The 19,547-nt window shown below is 42.1% G+C and overlaps 1 non-coding gene across 1 annotated transcript; it reads left to right on the top strand.

Moving 5' to 3' along the window:
* Positions 1–18,356: 18,356 nt before the first annotated feature.
* Positions 18,357–18,429, top strand: Trnaa-agc (transfer RNA alanine (anticodon AGC)). Its single transcript has one exon. It is a non-coding gene; the product is annotated as a tRNA-Ala (tRNA).
* Positions 18,430–19,547: the final 1,118 nt, after the last annotated feature.

The following is a 19,547-nucleotide window of genomic DNA, read 5'->3' as shown; positions in this document are numbered from 1 at the left end:
GTTTCCAGAATTCCATGACCATGTGTCCATGTCTCTTCCATTCTACCTTAGCTCTCCAAGACCCCTATCCGTGAACCTTGCACTGAAACTTTATCTGGGATAACCCCACTCCCAATCCCTGCTCATATTTCTTGCCTCATCCATTTTCCCAAGGTCACATCCTTACCCTTTCTACCAGGATATAGCAATGCCTCTAGATAGGCTCCTGATTGAGTCCCATGACAAGAGGACAAACTGGAGTCTTCATGCACAACTTCAGCATCCAATGCATAGTGCTTCAGATGTTCCCTTGCCAAGGACCCTAATATGCTACCCTGGCCAGAGCACTGAAACAATTCCAGACCGGAACCTACTTGAGAGACTGATTCTGTGGATCCCTTAGATCCAATTGTGTGCAAAATACAAGTCCATTGACTGGGCTAGTTACATGAGTGGTTTTCTTGCTCTGACCCATGGTGCCACACTGTTCCCTTGTGCCTACACATCTGCCCTGAGACATTGCATAGAAAACTGGATTGGGATCATCCCTTGAGCCACTTGCCTGGAAACCATAGGAGACATCCTGTACCCCCTTTGTCCTCCACTCCCATGCCACATTGCGTGGCTAGACTCTGTCCTGGGTTCGTGGCTTCAGCACATGGCTGAATGTCCCCTTGTGTTTCCCTTGCATGGGCTTCTTGCTTGGGCTACTTGCTTTCAAAATTTACACCTTTATTCCATGTCCCAGCACCTTACATGGCCCCTTTGTTCTCTCCCATTGTCTTCTCCTATCCCAAGGATCTGCCAGGCCACTTTGCAAGGCCCCTGTTTCAAGCTGCCAAAGCAACACTGACCTCTCTTTACATGGGGATACTACCCTTGCCCTGGACCCTTGGCCCTGTTCCCCAAACCTCAGATGTGGCATGGACTTGGGCCTAGTGCCAAATCCTGTATGATCACTTCACTACCAGCCCCCCTTGCATTTGCCCCCTACCTCAGTCCCACGTCCTGAGTGTGTCCATTGCACCAGTCATGGCATGTGTGCTTTCTGGCTTCCCACCCACTGAGATCTTGGAGTGGACAAGGCTTTCACAGACCTCCTTCTGCAGGATTCCTTTCTTTACCTCCCCCTGTTCTTTGCACTGGACCTCTACCCCTCTACCACATCTTTCTGTATGTGTCCCCTGTACAGATCACCTTGTGCTTGGTCCCTGGAACTGAATCCTGCTTTGAGGCCTTTGATAACAATCTACCCAACACATCTGGAGGTGACCCTTTGCGTGGGCCTTCTGGTGTAATCCACTGGAATCACCGTGGTCATCTCATCTGTTGCCCTGTCTAGCCCCTTGCTGACATTCCTGGTTTGATCCTTAGCTGCCTGTCCACTTGCATGGAACCTCTACATGCTACCTTGCTGGGTTCCTTCTTTGGGTCCATTCTCTGAACCCTTGCAATAACCATTCCTGTTCTGACATTGTGCCTTTCCATTGCCCTTCTGCCTACCCTAAAGCATGTAGGCCCATTTACATGATCCATATTTAAGAATAGCTCCTTCACACTGAGAGAAGGAGAGATAGATTCCAAAGTGCCATGTCTATTCCATGGTCTGTTGTCCCAGGACATTAGCCCTGCAATTAGATTGGGCGCCTTGGACTCTCAAAAATTGGGCCCTATTACCCTTGAGCAGGTCATCCTCTGGGTCTCCTTGATTGAAGCCCTGGCCATGCTTCTCCCATTACCTGAAGGGAGATGCTTGCTTGGGCAGCCTCCTGAAGTCCCCTCAGTTTCCTTATCCTCCATATACCCTTCCCCACTCCTATCCATTTCCCCTTACCCAGGTCCTTGGACTTGTTATGCAAACCTGGCATCTGGCAGTAGGCCTGGGCCTTGAGCCTACTGCTGCCTGCAAGATCTTCTATCTCTTTCGCCATACATGCCTCCCCTAGCACAGCCTAACCCCACCCCTTGAGACTACAGCCCTGGGAAGGGCACCTCCCTTGAATCACTGGCTGGCTTTCTCAAGTGGTGCCTTCATGTCCCCCAACAGGTGGGCCACTTGCTTGGACTCCATCTGTTCCCCTGGGTTTCCTATGCACTGTGGTAACCTTGCATTGCTGCACTCCTCCAATTAAATGCTTTCCCCTAGAGCTGACGTTCCTCTGAGTACCTTACTGGGGCTTCTGTCTTTTTTCCTTCTTCTCTCTCTTCAGCAACCACTAGGCACCTTCTTTTGCCCTGTCCCTTGCAAGGGCACTCTTCCAGGTCCCTGACAGAAGATGTTCACCTGGTAGGAGAAGAAGCTTAAAAAGTTAGCTCAGAGGGTTACTTATGGGAAAAATACCCCTGCCCAACACCTGGTCCCTTTGCACAGGCTGGGCTCTTGTTACTGCTCCCCAAACCATGACACATCCTAGTAGACCTGGGCCTTGGACCAGCCACCCTTGTGCTCTGAAACTACACACAGCCCCTACAAGAGCAATAAACCTCTGAGTTTATGAAACCTTTCAACCTCTGACCAACTTAATCCAGACACACATAAATACTACCTTTTCAAAAGAATAGGGGGTATACGAAGATAACTAGGGAACCATCACGAGCTCCCTTTGTTGCCTCTTGCACTGAGATATTAAAATGCCAATCAAACATCCCATTCAATGCTACTCGCATCCTCCTTTACTTTATCCATTGAATTCTCTCAATGAATGTGTAACTTGCCTAAGTTCCTAGCTTGGGTCAATATCCTCATTGATAACTTCCAGGCACCCATCCAAGGCCACGGACACTATAAGAGTACCTGTCCAAAGATACTCATCTGGGAAACAACACCTTATGACACAGAGCCTGCCACTTGCATGGCACACCCCTTGCTTTCCCTGGGCCCTTGGTCCTGCACTCCGAACCCTGACACCCAGCAGTAGACCTGGGCCACTCTCCTGCCTCCCACTGCTAGCACCAGCACCCACTTCCCTCCCAAGCCCTGTCCACTGTCCTGAGCCCCCTCCCCGGCCCTTAGCCCCTGGCTCTGCTTTCCCTGACGTGGCTCCTGGTTTGAGCCTCTGCTGGCCCTTGTGGCTCAGTGCACCCAATGGCTTTGACAGCAAGTCCCTTGCCTGGGCTGCCTCCCTGCTCCCCATGGCTTACCTGCACTGCCCTGTCCTAGTGCTGCCCACCTGCCCACCCCGGCCCTTCCCTGCTATCCCCTTGCATGGGCCCTCCGCTAGGTCCCTAGCCTGGGCTCCTTGCTTGGGTCCTGGCCCCATGCCACTGCCACCCTTCAGTGCCCACCACGTCCCTGCGCTGTTTGGTCCTCCCTTGGCCCTTGTTTGGTCCCTGTCCCTGCCAGGCCCCTATGCCTGATCCCTTTCCCCGGATGGTCCCTTGGGCCAGGGCCGTGGGCTTGGACTCCCGCCCCTGCGGGCTCCCTAGCGGACAAGGTAGATCTGCACCATGCTTGGGCCCTTTGCCCTACTTCAGCTGGGGCCCTGCTCCCCAAGCCTGACCCCCTGGCAGGCAACTTGGGCCTTGAGCCTACCTGCTTCTACCCCATGCCCTCCCCTCCCGTCCCTCCCCAGCCCTGTTCATTCCCTTGAGCCCCAGCCTCCGGCCCGGCCCCCCCCCCAACCTCCCCATGTCCCCACGTGGCTCTCCATTCCAGGGCCCCGCTCCTTGCTTGAGCCCCGGCCGCCCTTGTGGAGGACACTGTCCCTGTCCCATGATGTCAACCCCTATGCTTGGGCCCACTCATCCTTGTGCCTCCCCTTCCTCGCCTTCCATGCTCTCCCCTCGCGCGGGCCTCCTACTCCTTAGGTCCATGGGTAGGTCCGTGCGTGGCTTCGGTCCCTCGTCGTAGGTCAGGTTGGTCCCCTGCCTGGGCTCCTTGCTTGGGTCCTGGCTCTCACCCCTTTCCGCCCCCACTGTGACCCCGCGCCCAGCGGCCCTCCCATCGTCCCCCTCCTCCAGGCCCCATCCCTTGCCAGGTCCCCTTTGCCCGGTCCCTGTCCCACGATTCTCTTGTGGGCCAGTGAGCCTTTCGGGAATCAGACGCCTGCCCCTCGCCTGGGCCCTGTGCTCTCCTTGGGCCCTTGGTTCCGCACCCCGAACCCTGACACCTGGCAGTAGACCTGGGCCTTGAGCCTGCCTCCCCCTGCTGGCACCAGCCCCTGCTTCCCTCCGCAGCCCTGTCCACTGTCCTGAGCCCCCTGCACTGGCCCTGAGCCCCTGGCTCTGCCTTCCCTGGCCTGGCTCCTGGCTTGAGCCTCTGCTGGCCCTTGTGGCTCAGTGTGCCCATGGGCTTTGATAGCGGGCCCCTTGCCTGGGCCACCTCCCTGCTCCTCTTGGCTTGCCTGCACTGCCCTGTGCTAGTGTTGCCCGCCTGCCTTCCTTCCCGCCCTGGCTCTTCCCTGCTTTCCCTTTGCATGGGCCCTCCTCTAGGTCCCTAGCCTGAGCTCCTTGCTTGGGTCCTGGACCCACACCCCCCCACCACACTTCAGCTCCCACCGTGTCCCCACACTGTTCCCTCCCTTGGCCCTTGTTTGGTCCCTGTCCCTGTCAGGCCCCTTTGCCTGATTCCTATGCTAGGATACTCCCTTGGGCCAAGGCGACAAGGTACCCCTGCCCCTTGCCTGGGCCTTTGCTCTCCCTCAGCTCGGGCTTTGCTCCACAAGCCTGGCCCCGGTAGTGGACCTGGGCCTTAAGTATACCTCCCAATGCGTCATTCCCTCCCCTCCAGTCCCTCTCCAGCCCTGTTCTTTCCCTTGAACCCCAGCCCAGGGCCTCCCACATGGCTCTCTATTCCAGGCCCCGGCTCCTTGCTTGAGCCCTGGCCGCCCTTCTGGAGGACCCTGTCCCTGTCCCATGATCTCAGCCCCTATGCTCGGGCCCACTCCTGTACCTACCCTCTGTTCCATTCGGGCTGGGTACCTTTGCACAGCCCGGACCCTCCCCTCCCCTGCTTGTCCCTAGCCTGGGCTCCTGGATTGGGTCCTGGCTCTCCCTGCACCTCTGCTTGGGACCCACTGTACCCCCACACAGTGCCCTCCTTTGGCCCTCTGTGCCCCACCCCCTTGGCCCTTTCTGAGGATCTAGTGCCCTGGGGCAGTGGAGTGGACTCAGCTGGCCTGTGCACCCTGCAGGCTCCCTATGGGAAACAGAGCCCTGCCCCTGGCCTGGGCCCTCTTTGCTGCCTGAACCCTGACACCTGGCAGTGGATGTGGGCCTTGCACCAACCTTCCCCAACGCGGTGCCCTCCCTACCCTCCCCTGCCCTCTGGCCCTGCATGCTGCCCCCTACCCCAACCCAGCCATCCCTAAGCCCGACCTTTCATGCTCCAGTTCCTTGAGCCCCTGACCTCGTTCCTTGGGTTGCGTGGCATCTGAGCCGGGGACCCCTTGCTTGGGCCCCCTACCGCGCTCCCCTCGGTGCCCCTTGAGCCACTCGCTGTCCTCTTAGCCTCGCGCCGCCCCTTCCTCGCCTTCCATGCTCTCCCCTTGCGGTTGCCTCCTACTCCTTCGGTCAGTGGGTAGGTCTGTAGGTCGTCCCCTACCTGGGATCCTTGCTTGGGTCCTGGCTCTCACCCCTCTCCACCACCACGGTGACCCTTGCCTAGTCGCCCTCCTGTCACCTTCCTCCAGGCCCTTCCCTTGCCAGGCCCCCTTTGCCTGGTACCTTTTTAATGATTCTCATCTGGGCCAGAGCGTGCTTAGCTTTTTTAGTTCTTTATATATCCTAGAGATCAGTGCACTATCTGATATGTGACAGGTAAAAAATTGCTCCCAGCATGTCGGCTCTCTGTTTATCTCACAGATTGTTTCTTTTGCTGAGAAGAAACTTTTTTGTTTAATTCCATACCATTTATTGATTCTTGGTTTTAATTATTTTGCTATGGGAGTCTTATTAAGGAAGTTGGGGCCTAATCCCACATGATGATGATTGGGGCCTACTTTTTTTTCTGTGAGACACAGAATCTCTGGTTTAATTCCTAGGTTCTTGATTCATTTGAAGTTGAGTTTTGTGCATGGTGAGAGATAGGGGTTTAATTTCATTTTGTTGCATATGGATTTCCAGTTTTCCCAGCACCATTTGTCCAAGATGCTCTCTTTTCCAGTGCATGTTTTAGGCACCTTTGTCTAATATAAGAGAATTGTAATTTTGCAGGTTAGTCTCTTCAGGACATTTGCTTTCTCCGCACTGTCACCCGAGAGGCTGGTGGGAAGCATGTCTGGAGAAAGGCCGGAGGGTTTTCATTCTGGTCTTAGCTTATTTGTATTGAACAATGCAACTGTAAGTCAGTAACAAATTCTGGCCTCCGCTTCTCCATACATATCAATGAGAATATTGGAATCAGCTTTCTAAAATACTATATGAGCAAATTCACCTGGTGCTTTTGTTGTGTGGCAGTGCACACAATAGGACTTTTGTGGTATAGGTTCTTCCTCTTAAAAATTGAGAAGGGATGATTGAGGTGAGACTTCAATACTCTACTTTCGATTCTAAGTGTGTTCAGACTGTCCTTATATCAAATGATATCCACCAATTGGGAACAAGAATGCTTAGTTACCCACAATTTTCACTGAGACCCTGAGGACTAATAAAGATGACCAAAGAACCCAGCTCTTTCTGTTCACTGGTGTTCACTCTCTCATTCCCCAACACTTAGGTCAGGGCTGATAATTAAGGTCATTCCTCTTCTTTGCAGCTGTTCCCTTCCTGATACAAATACTAATTAGCAGCAAAATAAGCTGAAGGCAAAGGGAGAAACAATAAGGATTTTAAAATAACAAAGGGTAACTTACTTTTCCTCAATTTCCTTTCCTAGATTTAAAGGAAATGAACATTTAAAAAGAAGAGAAAGAATCAAATACTTTTTGTTTAATCTAGGCAAAACACATGACCATGGATGAAACGTGGATAGATCACCACCTCAGGATCTCAGTTGTTGTCTCCTGTCCATTGTTTATGTTCATATGAGGAAGGGCCTGACTCTTTGGGGGCTATTATGGTTTGCATATGTGGCGTCCCCTAGAAGCTTATGTGTGAGATAATATAAGAATGTTCAGAGGTGAAATGATTGGATTATAAAGCTGTAACATAATCAATGAACTATAGACAGGTTGGTCATGGCTGGAGGAGGTAGGTCACTGAACTCATGCCTTTGGAGTTTATGTATTGTCCCTGACAAGTGGACCACCCTTTCTATGCCTCTCGATTGTGATGAACTGAGCTGTTTTCCTTTGCCATGCCCTTCTCATGATATTATTCTTCACCTTGGGTCCAGAGCTATGCAATCAGATGTCCATGGACTACATTTCTCAAACCATGAGCCAAAATACACTTTTCCTCCTCTAAGTAGTTCTGGAGGGGTCTTATGGTCACAGTGACACAAAATTGACTCACCCAATACATGACCAGAATGCTCTCTCAGGCCACCCAAGTCTCTCCTAAAGGTGACAGGACATTCAGCATCTATTTTTTTCTCACATTTCTACTAGAAAGTGAAGTCAAATCTATCTTTAATTCCTTTCTTAACCATTATACCAAATAATATGTACAGAGGTGTCTAATATAACTATATATATATATATATATAGTATAGTTATGAAAAAAATGAAACAACACCCTTTTTGATTTGGTAATCTAGACAATATGTCATAGAATTGAGAAATACTACAGGGATGGGTGGAGGACTTTTTACTCATCTTAGGAGAGACTTTGAAAAAAATCATAAATATGAAGCAATGAGTAGTATCACTTAAGTGCCAGTAACTATCCTTCCAACAGGCTACATTCTAGGCATAGTAGCTGTCAGGGTTTGCCAGGACCATTTACTTGAAATAAGAAGGTGCCTTAGGAAGACATATGCTCCAAAAATGGATAGGGAGTAATAAACCTTTGTAACTTATTTATAGAAGGACCCCCAGAAGATGTCTGTACCCTACTCTCTGGGGCCTGTGAATATTACATTACATGGCAAAGGACATGGGTCTTATGATAGGGAATTATTCTGGATTACTCTAGTAGTTCTGATCTAAACCACTAGAGCCATCAAAATCAGAAAACTTTCTCTGCAATCAGAGTGGTAGAAGAGAATCAAAGAGACTTGAAGCACAGAAGGACTTGAACCATTGTTGCTAGAGTGGTCCTGTGGAAAATATGAAAAAGAAGGTAGAAAACCCATAGAAACCACCTCTAGGAACAATTGCTGGTTGACAGGCAGGAAAGAAACATGGACCTCTGTGCTATAGCTGCAGGGAACTGAATTCTACCAACAACCTCAATGAGCTTTGATGGGATTCATTCCCAGAGCCTTATGCAATGCCAAATAAGACTCAGTTGAGCCATGCTTTACTGACTTAAGACCTACAGGACTGTTGGGTAATAAATAGGTATTGTTGTAAACTGCTAACTTTGTGATAATTTGTGAAGGTGGCAGTAGAGAACAAATGCATCTGTCATTGGCTGATGTGCATGTTAGCCCTTAGTCAACTACAGAGAGTACATAGAATGGGATACTATGAAGATGAAAACTGGTTTTCATATTTCATGAAAACATCATAATAAATGCCTTCCTGGTATAAGGGTACTTCCCCCTGGATTAATTAAACAATAAAGAAATGCTCATGTCCCTGAAAAACTAGGGTGCTGTTTTCATTCTTGTGCTATGATTCCTCCTGATTTCCATGTTATCACATACTTTAAAGATCAAGTTTTTTCAACCAACCAGCTGACATTAAGGCCATACTTCAAAGGCAATTGTTGGTCAGAGTATTTTTTCACTTAGTACAAGCTCAAAGTCATCTTCAAAAATACACACGTTGGAAGTTAGAAAGTGTTGTTTTTTTTTTTTTCCATTAAGAAAATAGGACAAAACTGGTACCCATTTGTACTCTGCTTAGTTCACTGTGAAGTAAAGGGGTGATAAGGGTATAAATACTCTTATTAAGAGGGTATAAATAATTCTGTAGATGGAGAAATTGACCTTGTTTTTGGTCCATAACTAGTAAGCAGTGCACTTGGGATAGAAGTACATGCGAATCTTTAGCACTTTTCTGGGTGACAATTAATTTTGCCTTTTGCTTATGACAGGTTTCTGAATTTGTTATCAGGATTTTAAGCTGCATACCCAAACGTACACTCATACAAACACATATTAAACAATAGTGAAACAGTATGTTTTTTGGCTTGTACATACTTTTTCCCATTTTAAAATTTATATCCATTTTTCCCTAAGTAGAAAAAAAAAATAAGTGTAAATACACAATATTTTCTTGCTCTACAGAGATTTATCTTTCCTCCCCTAATGCATTTTCTCTGGACTGGCACAAACCCTTAAAGCCAAGGTCTGAGTGAGACAAAGCTCTACAAGGGCACAAAGAGTACATTCTGGGGCGTCCTGCTCACATGTGGACACCTAGGAAATTATTTCACCCTGCCGAGTTGTACAGTTACTCAAAGGCCTCTGCAAGCCTGATTTTAGGACCATGTCAGGCAGCAATGTGAAATCCTAAATGCTCCCTAATCCACTGCTCTTCTGAAAATCCTTCCCCTGATGATGTAAAACTACAGGGCCCTCTGCATTTTCCTTTTCTGCACGAATCTGAGTTCACAATTAGCACATGTTTTAGTAGCATGTGCTTCCCCATGAGATACTCTGTATCTCACATTAAGTATATTATTATCTCAATCAATCCTGCTGTTACATATGCTCAGGTCACATTAGCTAATTGCATCATGTGAGTGAGTGCCATCACTTCAACTGGATGATAAACTTCTGTGGGCAATGATACAATTTTAGTAATCTTTTTCACTCCATATCACATTTATATATACTCACATGTTGTTTGGTACATAATTGTACAGAATAAGCATCTGATAGATTTACATAATGCAACCCCAAAGAGTTGATTAATCTTGCATTTGTGCCAGTATATATGTATTAAGAGTTGTCTGTTACAATAAAAATGCTAAGGAATTTTAAGAAAGCAACATTATAGAGAAAAAGCAACTAGTATATTGAGGATAACAGCAGGCTAGCAATGTAGTATTTAGACTTGGGGAAGAGAAAAGACACAGAGGTATTATGAAAGGAAAAGAAATTTTTGAATAAGATAAAATTTGAAAATTTGTATTATAGTATTAGACCAACAATATCACTATGGCATATTAAAATTTGTTATGCATGGAATAAAATACAAAACAAAAAACCACAATGATGACTTTGAGGAAGTGATAAGAGTCTGGGAAAATCCATCATTCACTTTGGTTGTATTTCAAATTTATTAGTAGAACACAAACATAAAAACACAATTTTTTCTGACAATCAATCTCTCTCTCTCTCTCTCTCTCTCTCTCTCTCTCTCTCTCTCTCTCCTGACTCCATCATGACCATGAGCTAAACAGCTTCTCTCTTCTGAGCCTTTTCCCCATGATGTGCTCCTTCACCTTGAGCTAAGAACAACAAAGTTGACCATCTGAGACCTCTGAAACCATAAGCCCTAAATAAACTTTTCTTTCTTAAATCTGTTCTTATAGTGAAATTGAGTTACAGTGACACAAAAGTTGACTAAAACAGAAATTGGTACTGACAAGTGGGGTCATTGTGGTAACTAACTGGACCATGTGATTCAGAAACCTTTGGAGTTGGTGGGAGGAATTTTTAAAAGTTTAGAGAAAGATGAAAAAGTTTTGGAATCCTTTAAGTGGAGCTTAGTGGGTGAATCTGGTGGGAGCTCAAAAGACAAGAATGCTGATTAGAGATGTGGACAGTGCTTAGGAGTTTTCAGAAGGAAATGAGGACTCTATTGGGGACTGGACTATAAGACACTCACGTTATATTCTGGATAAGAACTTGGCCACATTTCCCCATGTCCTGAATCTTTGTGTGAGGTTGAATTTAAAAGTGATGGACTAATTAAGCTATGGAAGAAATTTTAAGGCAGGAAGCATTCATTCATAGGTGTGGATATTACTGGCAGAATTTAGCTACATTTACTTTGAGAATCAAGAGTAGAAAACATGGCTAAAAGATTTTAAGAACTTGTAGTTTGGTCAGATAAGTGCATGCAAAACTGGGACCAAGGAAAGTGTTCTTGTTGAAGGGGTCACAGCCCCTAAAGACATGCTAAGTACTTTGCATAGAGGTACTAGGAAGAATATCCTGAGGACACCACAGAAAGTAGAAAGACCACACCCAAGGGGCAAGAAGGGCTTGTTTCTTTCTTCAAGATTTTTTTTCTTCTCCCTCTCTATTCTCTGCCCTCACATCCACAACATATGTGAAACCAAGTACTTTGTATGAATTAGGATACTGAGGACAGGGATGTCTGAATAATACATTACAGTTGTGTTGTGTATTCTTTTTTCTCCTATTTTTACATTTTTATTTTTTCTTAATATTTTGGTGTGTGTTTTATATACTCTACTGTCTTCTCACTTACTTGTCTACCCAAAATTACTTCTTCTCTCTTCTCCTGCTACTAACCTTCTTCTTTAGATTTCTGTTTCACACTTCCTAAGATATAATAACTCTATATCCTCACTTCATACCCCTCAACATCTCATCCTACATCTTACCCCAGTTCTTTTCCACCATCAGAAACTGTAAACCCTTTTGCAAACCTACTGTTTATATTTTAGATAATAATTGAACTCACAATTTCTGTGTATTGTAACCAAACTCTAAATGTCTTAATAGCAACTATTGGTTTAAGGTTTAATATTGTATGTATTGGAATCTGTTAACATTGACCTTCCCCTCAAAGGAGAGGTATTGGAAACTTGCAGGGGCACTATAACTCTATAGGGTAAAAACAGTAACACCTTGAATCATCAGTGCTAGAAGGGAAGATATATGAACAACATGAAAAGACAAGGGAAGAAAGTACCCCACACAAATCAAGATACTACATTATTAGAATCCATGGCCAGCATAGCACATAGAAATTAAATAGAAGGAGTTCAAGATGTACATAATTAAAATATTCTGTGAATTAAAGGAGGATATAAGAAAGCAAATACAGGTAGCAAAAGATCATTTCAATAAAGAGCTACATAAGCAAATACAGGAAGTAAAAGATTCCTTCAAAAAGGAGATAGAGATTCTAAAAAGACAACAAACAGAAATCCTTGAAATGAAAAAAAACAATAAGCCAAATTAAAAGTTCAATTGAAAGCATCACCAACAGATTAGACCACTTAGAAGACAGGACCTTAGACAATGAACAAAAAATATATAATCTTTAGAAGAATGTAGACCACACAGTGAAGATGGTAAGAAACCATGAGCAGAACATTCAAGAAATATAGGATAGCAATAAGAATACCAGTTTATTGGGATAGAGGAAGGCCTAGAGTTCCAAACCAAAGGAATGTACAATCTATTCAATGAAATAATATCAGAAAATTTTCAAACATTAAGAATAAATTGGAAAGCCAAATATGAGAGGCTTACAGAACAGCAAATGTACAAAATCACAACAGATCCTCACCAAAGCACATTATAATGAAATTGCCTAGCATACAAAATATGAAGAGAATTTTAAAAGCCACAGGAGAAAGGAATCAGATCACATATAGGGGGAAATCAATTAGGAGATCTGCAGATTTTTTAACTCAGACCCTGAAAGCTAGAAGATCCTGAAAAAACATATCAAGTTCTGAAAGAAATTGCCAACCAAGAAGCTTATGTCCAGCAACATTAAGCATTAGATTTGATGATGAAATAAAAACTTTCCATGATAAACAAAAGTTAAAAGAATTTACAACTCAGAAGTCTGCACTACAGAACATCCTCAGCAAAGTATTCCATGAAGAGGAAATGAAAAACAATAATGAAAATCAGCAGAAGGAGTTATTACACTAAAGGAAAGACAACTCAAAGGAGAAACCAAGTCAAATTAAGTACCAAAAATAAACAAAAATGGCTGGGAATATAAATCATGCCTCAGTAATAATTCTGAATGTTGATGGCATAAACTCACCAATCAAAATCCACAGACTGGCAAACTGGATTTAAAAAAAAAACAAAAACCTAACAAATGCTTCCACCAACTCCAAGAGACTCATCTCATAGGAAAAGACATCCACAGACTGAAGGTGAAAGGTTAGGAAAAATCATACCACTTACATGGACTGCTGAAGCAAGAAGGGATTTTCATCCTCATATCAAATAAAGTAGACTTTAATCTAAAATTAATCAAAAGGGATAAAGAAGGACATTTCATACTGCTCAAGGGAACCATACACCAAGACATAACAATTATAAATATATATACACTCCCCAAATGGAGCTATATATTCATCAAACAAACACTTCCCAAGTTCAAGAATCAAATAGACCACAACACAATAATTCTGGGTGACTTTAACACACCTCTTTCACCACTGGATAGATCTTCCAAACAAAAGATGAACAAAAAAACTATAGAATTCAATAATACAATCAATCACTTAGAATTAACTGACATGTTTAATATTTCATCCTTCAATGAGCAAATACACTTTCTTCTCAGCAGCACATGTATCCTTCTCTAAAATAGACCATATATTATGCCACAAAGCAACTCTTAACAAATACAAAAAAGTAGATATACTACCCTGCAATCTATCAGACCACAATGGAATGAAATTAGAAATCAATGATAAAATAAAAAATAAAAGCTACTCCAACACTTGGAGATTAAATAATATTCTACTGAATGAACAATGGGTTGCAAAAGACATCAAGGAGATTAACAAATTCATTTAACAGAGGTAAATGAGAACACCAATACAACATATCAAAATCTCAGGGACACTATGAAGGCAGTTCTAATAAAAAAGTTTATTGCATGGAATTCATTCCTTCAAAGAAAAAAAAATTATATCTCAAAGCCCTAGAAAAGGAACAAATCAACCCCCAATGCAGTAGAAGACAGGAAATAATTAAAATAAGAGCTGAAAACAATGAAATTGAAACAAAAGAAACAATTGACAACACAAAAAGTTGGGTCTTTGAAAAAATAAATAAAATTAATAAATCCTTAGCTATGTTAATGAAGAGAAAGGGAAAGAAAACTCAAATTACTAACATCTGTGATTAAATAAAAGGAAATATCATGGCAAACACTATGGAAATACAGAAGATAAATATAGATTATTTTGAAAATTTGTATTCCAGTAAAATAGAAAATATCAAAGGCATCGTCAAATTTCTAAAGTCATATGATTTGCCCAAATTGAATCAGGATGTTATACACAATTTAAGCAGATCAATTTCAGGCAATGAAATAGAAGATGCCATCAGAAAACTACCAACCAAGAAAAGCCCAAAACTGGATGGATACACAGTTGAGTTCTACAAGACCTTTGAAGAAGAACTAATACCAGTAATCTTCACTTTATTTTGGGAAATAGAAAAAGAGGGAGTACTTCCAAACTCATTCTATGAGGCCAGTATTGTCCTGATTCCAAAACCGGGAAAAGACACATCAAAGAAAGAAAACTTCAGATCAATATCTCTAATAAACATAGATGTAGTTTTCTCAATAAAATTCTGGCAAATCAAATACAGAAACATATCAAAAAGATAGTACACCCTGATCAAGTGGGGTTCATCCCAGGGATGAATGGTTGGTCGTCCTATGGAAATCAATAAATGTAATTCATCACATCAATATACTTAAAGATAAGAATCATATGATCATCTCAATAGATGCAGGAAAAGTATTCAATGAAATAAAGCACCCCTTAATGTTTAAAAACAATAGAAAAACTAAGGATAACAGGAACATATCTCAGCATTGTAAACGCCTATCTTTGCTAAGCCCCAGGCCAATATCATTCTAAATGGAGAAAAATGGAAAGCATTCTCTGTAATAACTGGAATAAGACAGGAATGCCCTCTTTCACCACTTCCCTTTAATATAGTCCTTGAAACACTAGCCAGAGCAATTAGACAGATGAGAGAAATTAAAGGGATATAGAGAGGAAAATAAGAATTCAAATTAGCACTATTTTCTGGTGATATGATTCTATATCTAGAAGACTCAAAAAAACCCACCAGAAAAATTCTAAAACTAATAAATGAATTCAGCAAAGTAGTAGTATATAAAATCAATACCCATAATCAAAGGCATTTCAAATCCTCTGAAAGGGAAATAAGGAAATCTACCCCAATTACAATAGCCTCAAAAAATACTTGGAATCAATCTAATGAAAGAGGTGAAAGACCTCTACAATAAAACTATAGAACACTAAAGAAATAAAAGATGAAAAGATCTGCCTTGTTCTTGGATAGGCAGAATTAATATTGTCAAAATGGCCATACTACCAAAAGCACTCTACATTAATGCAATTCCAATTAAAAGCCAATGACATTCCTTATAGAAATAGAAAAAACAGTCATGAAATTCATCTAGAAAAATAAGAGACCCAGAATAGCTAAAGCAATCCTAAGCAAGAAGAGTGAAGCAGGTGGCATCACCATATGGGACCTTAACCTATACTACAGAGCAATCAATAGTAACAAAAACAGCATGGTATTGGCATCAAAATAGACCAATCATACCGAATAGAGGACACAGAGACAAACCCACATAATGAAAGTTGTATTATATTAGACAAAGGCACCAAAAACATACATTTGAGAAAAGATAGCCTCTTCAACAAATGGTGCTGGGAAAACTGGAAATCCATATGCAATAAAATGAAATTAAACCCCTATCTTTCACCATGCACCAAAGTCAACTCAAAATGGATCAGGGACCTAGGAATTAAATCAGAGACACGAAAAAGTAAGCCCAAATCTCCATCATGTCGAATTAGGCCCTGACTTCCTTAATAAGACTCCTCTAGCACAAGAATTAAAACCAAGAATCAATTAATGGGATAGATTCAAACTAAAAAGCTTCATATCAACAAAAGAAACAATCTGTGAGGTCAATAGAGAGCCTACATTTTGTGAGCAAATTTTTACCCCACACATATCAGATAGAGCACTAATTTATAGAGCATTAATCTCTAGGATATACAAAGAACTTAAAAATCTTAACACCAAAAAAATAAATAACACAATCAATAAATGGGCCAAGGACCTGAACAGATGCTTCCCAGAAAAATACAATCAATCAACAAATATATGCAACAATATTCAATATCTCCAGCAATTAGAGAAATGCAAATCAAAACCACTCTAAGATTTCATCTCACTACAGTCAGAATGGCAGCTGTTATGCATACAAACAACAATAAGTGTTGGCAAGGATGTGGGGAAAAAGGTGTATTCATACATTGCTGGTGGGACTGCAAATTGGTGCAGCCAATATGGAAAGCAGTATGGAGATTCCTCAGAAAACTGGGAATGGAACCACCATTTGATCCAGCTGTCCCACTCTTCTGTATATACCCAAAGGACTTAAAAACAGCTTACTACAGGGACATAGCCACATCCATGTTTATAGCAGTATAATTCACAATAGCTAAACTGTGGAACCAACCTAGATGCCCTTCAGTAGATGAATGGATAAAGAAAATGTGATATATATATATATATATATATATATATATATATATATATATATATATACATACACACACACACACACACACACACACACACAATGGAATATTATTCAGCATTAATAAAGAATAAAATCATGGCATTTGCAGGTACAGGGATGGAGCTGGAGAATATCATGGTAAGTGAAGTTAGCCAATCCTAAAAAACCAAATGCGAAATGTTTTCTCTGATATATGGATGCTGATTCATAATGGAGTTGGAGGGTGGAGCATGGGAGGAATAAATAAACTCTAGATAGAGCAAAGGGGAAGGAGGGATGGGGGGCAGGGCATGGGGGTAGAAAAGGCAGTGGAATGAGATGGACATCATTACTCTAAGTACATGTATGAAGACATGAATGGTGTGACTCGGTGTACAACCAGAGATATGAAAAATCGTGCTCTATATGTGTAATATGAATTGCAATGCATTCTGCTGTCATATATAACAAATAAGAGTAAATTTAAAAAGAATTACTTCATGGAAGAACATGCTAGCCCACGTAATAACCATTTAAAATATATTTAAAAGTTTAAAAAGACATGGACAAGGCCATTTCCTCCTTGGTTCAATCCAAATAATTTGAGATTTATTGTCATGATTCACAAAGATTTTGAGTCTTAAAAACATGAAAGCCCCAGCTGGTTTTCTTGGCTCAGGCATCTTTTTATGACTATTTTGTAAGACAAGCCACCTAACAGAACTAACACTGATTTAAGCTCACCTCTTACAAAAGTGCTGAAAAGTGATTGGATCAAAAAGAAGAAGGCAACAATAAGCAGAGGTTTCATTATAAAATGCAAAAGGATCTACATAGTTTATTAAAATTTCAGAGCCAGAGAGAACTTGCATGGCAGTGAACCTCAGACATTGTCTCAACTTTACCCCCCAAAATGTAACTGGGTGAAAGTCAGCTCAGAAATGATCCAGACCTCCCCAACCCTCCAAATATTTGCACTTAAAGAAAAGGTAAAGTTTATATGTACAAGCTATTTCTCCAAGTCCACCTGGCTGTCTAAGGCTGATAGTCTAAAAAACCAAAGGGAAGAATTCCAGGGATAGCAGGAAATTAGAATTTTTGTGGTTTTTACACTTTTTCAGAGACATCTGCTTACAGTCATCCTTATGGTATCACTATTTCCATAGTTTTAGAACAACTATTTTCAAATTTGGGTCCAAAGCATGTTTTCTTCCTTCCTGCCAATCTGTATTTTTTAGAAAGTTGGACAAAGTGCTAAATTAATATGGAACACAACTCACCAAGATGGGCAACCACAGTCAAAACTGGAAAACAGTATCTTTGCTTCCTTGAGTCCTCAGAATATCCATTCTTTTTCTTTTACTTTTGGTTAGCAGTTTTTTTTGTCATCTTGGCATAATCTATACTTGAGAGGAAAAACACTGATATACACACATAAAACACAAAATATACACTGTGTATATACTATTATATTATTTGTTCATACCCTAGTCTTGATGGATATTTGTATTTAATTTTTTTTCTTCTTTCTTTTTTGAAGTGCTGGGGACTGAACACAGGGCCTGACATATGGTAGGTGTATGGTCCATCACGAAGCCACACCTCCAGACCTCTAAAACTGTTTCTTTTACCATTGAAAATTAAAATGCCTGCATTCTCTGTAAAATAAATATAATCCAAACATATCTCTATCTCACCAATTTTCGGATATGGGACAAGTTTCATTAAATGTTATAGTTCAAATTCTATGGGTCTTATCCTCACCTGCTAAGTAGGAATTTTAGTCTTTTGCAAAAATCCTTATCCATGGACCCCATGATCTCTACTGGGTCTCTTCTATGTGTAATAAATTTGTCCATCAAGGGTTGGGGCTGTGGTTCAGTGGTAGAACACTTGCCTAGCATGCATGAGGCCCTGGGTTCGAACCCCAGCACCACATAAAAAAAAAAAAAAAAACTAAATAAACAAAATAAAGGTATTGTGTTCATTTACAATTAAAAATACTTTTTTTAAAAAAAATTGTCCATCAACCATAGTTCACCATGGAACCATGTGATACTTTTCACATTCCTCATTCCCTGTGCTAGCCCCGCTGGTGGCCAATATCTTTTCCTCTTAAGAATTCCCCTTGCCTAACGTTCCTGAGCCACCACAACATGCCAATGCTTGCTGAGACAAGGCTTGCAACGGTCCCAGGCTTGCCTGTTCTTGAAATCCTTACAGTATGTTGGCGTTTGCTGGAGAGGGAAATTGTTCTCCCTGTTGTGGACACACCATTTCATCTAGAATATGAACAAGATGCCTTTATTGACCTCATTTCTCTTCCTTCTATGCTTCCTTTTATAAATCTCTCAGTTTCTTTAGTTTAAACGAACAATCTCTTTATGGAAATCAATTCTTTCAAGTGAGGGTTTTGAGAGAAACTCTTCCATCCGTCCTTGGGGCTTTTACCAACTTGGAGGAGACAAATGTAACATATAAAAATAGACATAATAAAAGAGTTAATGTGTGGCTTTAGAATAGGATGTATTTTGTGGCACAGAAGAGGAAATAAATTCTTTTTGGTTGACTGGGCTGAGGAGACTTCAAGGACAAAGTTTTAATAAACAAAGAGAAGATCAGCAGCCCATTTAGATAGCACGGACACCTGGGAGGTGGGAGAGGCACCATGTGTGCAGAGCAGGCTAGGTGTCATTGGGGTCTGGGGCACTGAAGGAATGTGACTTGAGGAACCCAGCTTTTCTCAGCATCAGGGTCTATCATAATCCCCCCATTATGAGCCAAGCTCCAATGCAACGACATTCAAACTTGATGGTTTAGTCCAGGACTTTTTAAAGACAAACTAGTTTTTATGTGTGTTTATTTATTTTGGAAAGAATGTGATCACCAGAAGTTGCCCAGAATAGCTTCCTGGTGAATTTTAAGATATGTAAAAATACAGATTGTGTTTCCATTTCTTTTTCTGGTTGAAATGTACCACTTTGGCAATAAGAATGGGATAAAAGTAATGAATGCATAGCACAGTTTTTTCCCAAGTGGTGAATACTCAACTAATAC

This window comes from Marmota flaviventris, chromosome 11 (genome assembly GCF_047511675.1).
Source record: "Marmota flaviventris isolate mMarFla1 chromosome 11, mMarFla1.hap1, whole genome shotgun sequence".
NCBI lineage: Eukaryota > Metazoa > Chordata > Mammalia > Rodentia > Sciuridae > Marmota > Marmota flaviventris.
Note: the sequence above shows the minus strand (reverse complement) of the source record. Positions and strands in the feature narration are given on the sequence as shown.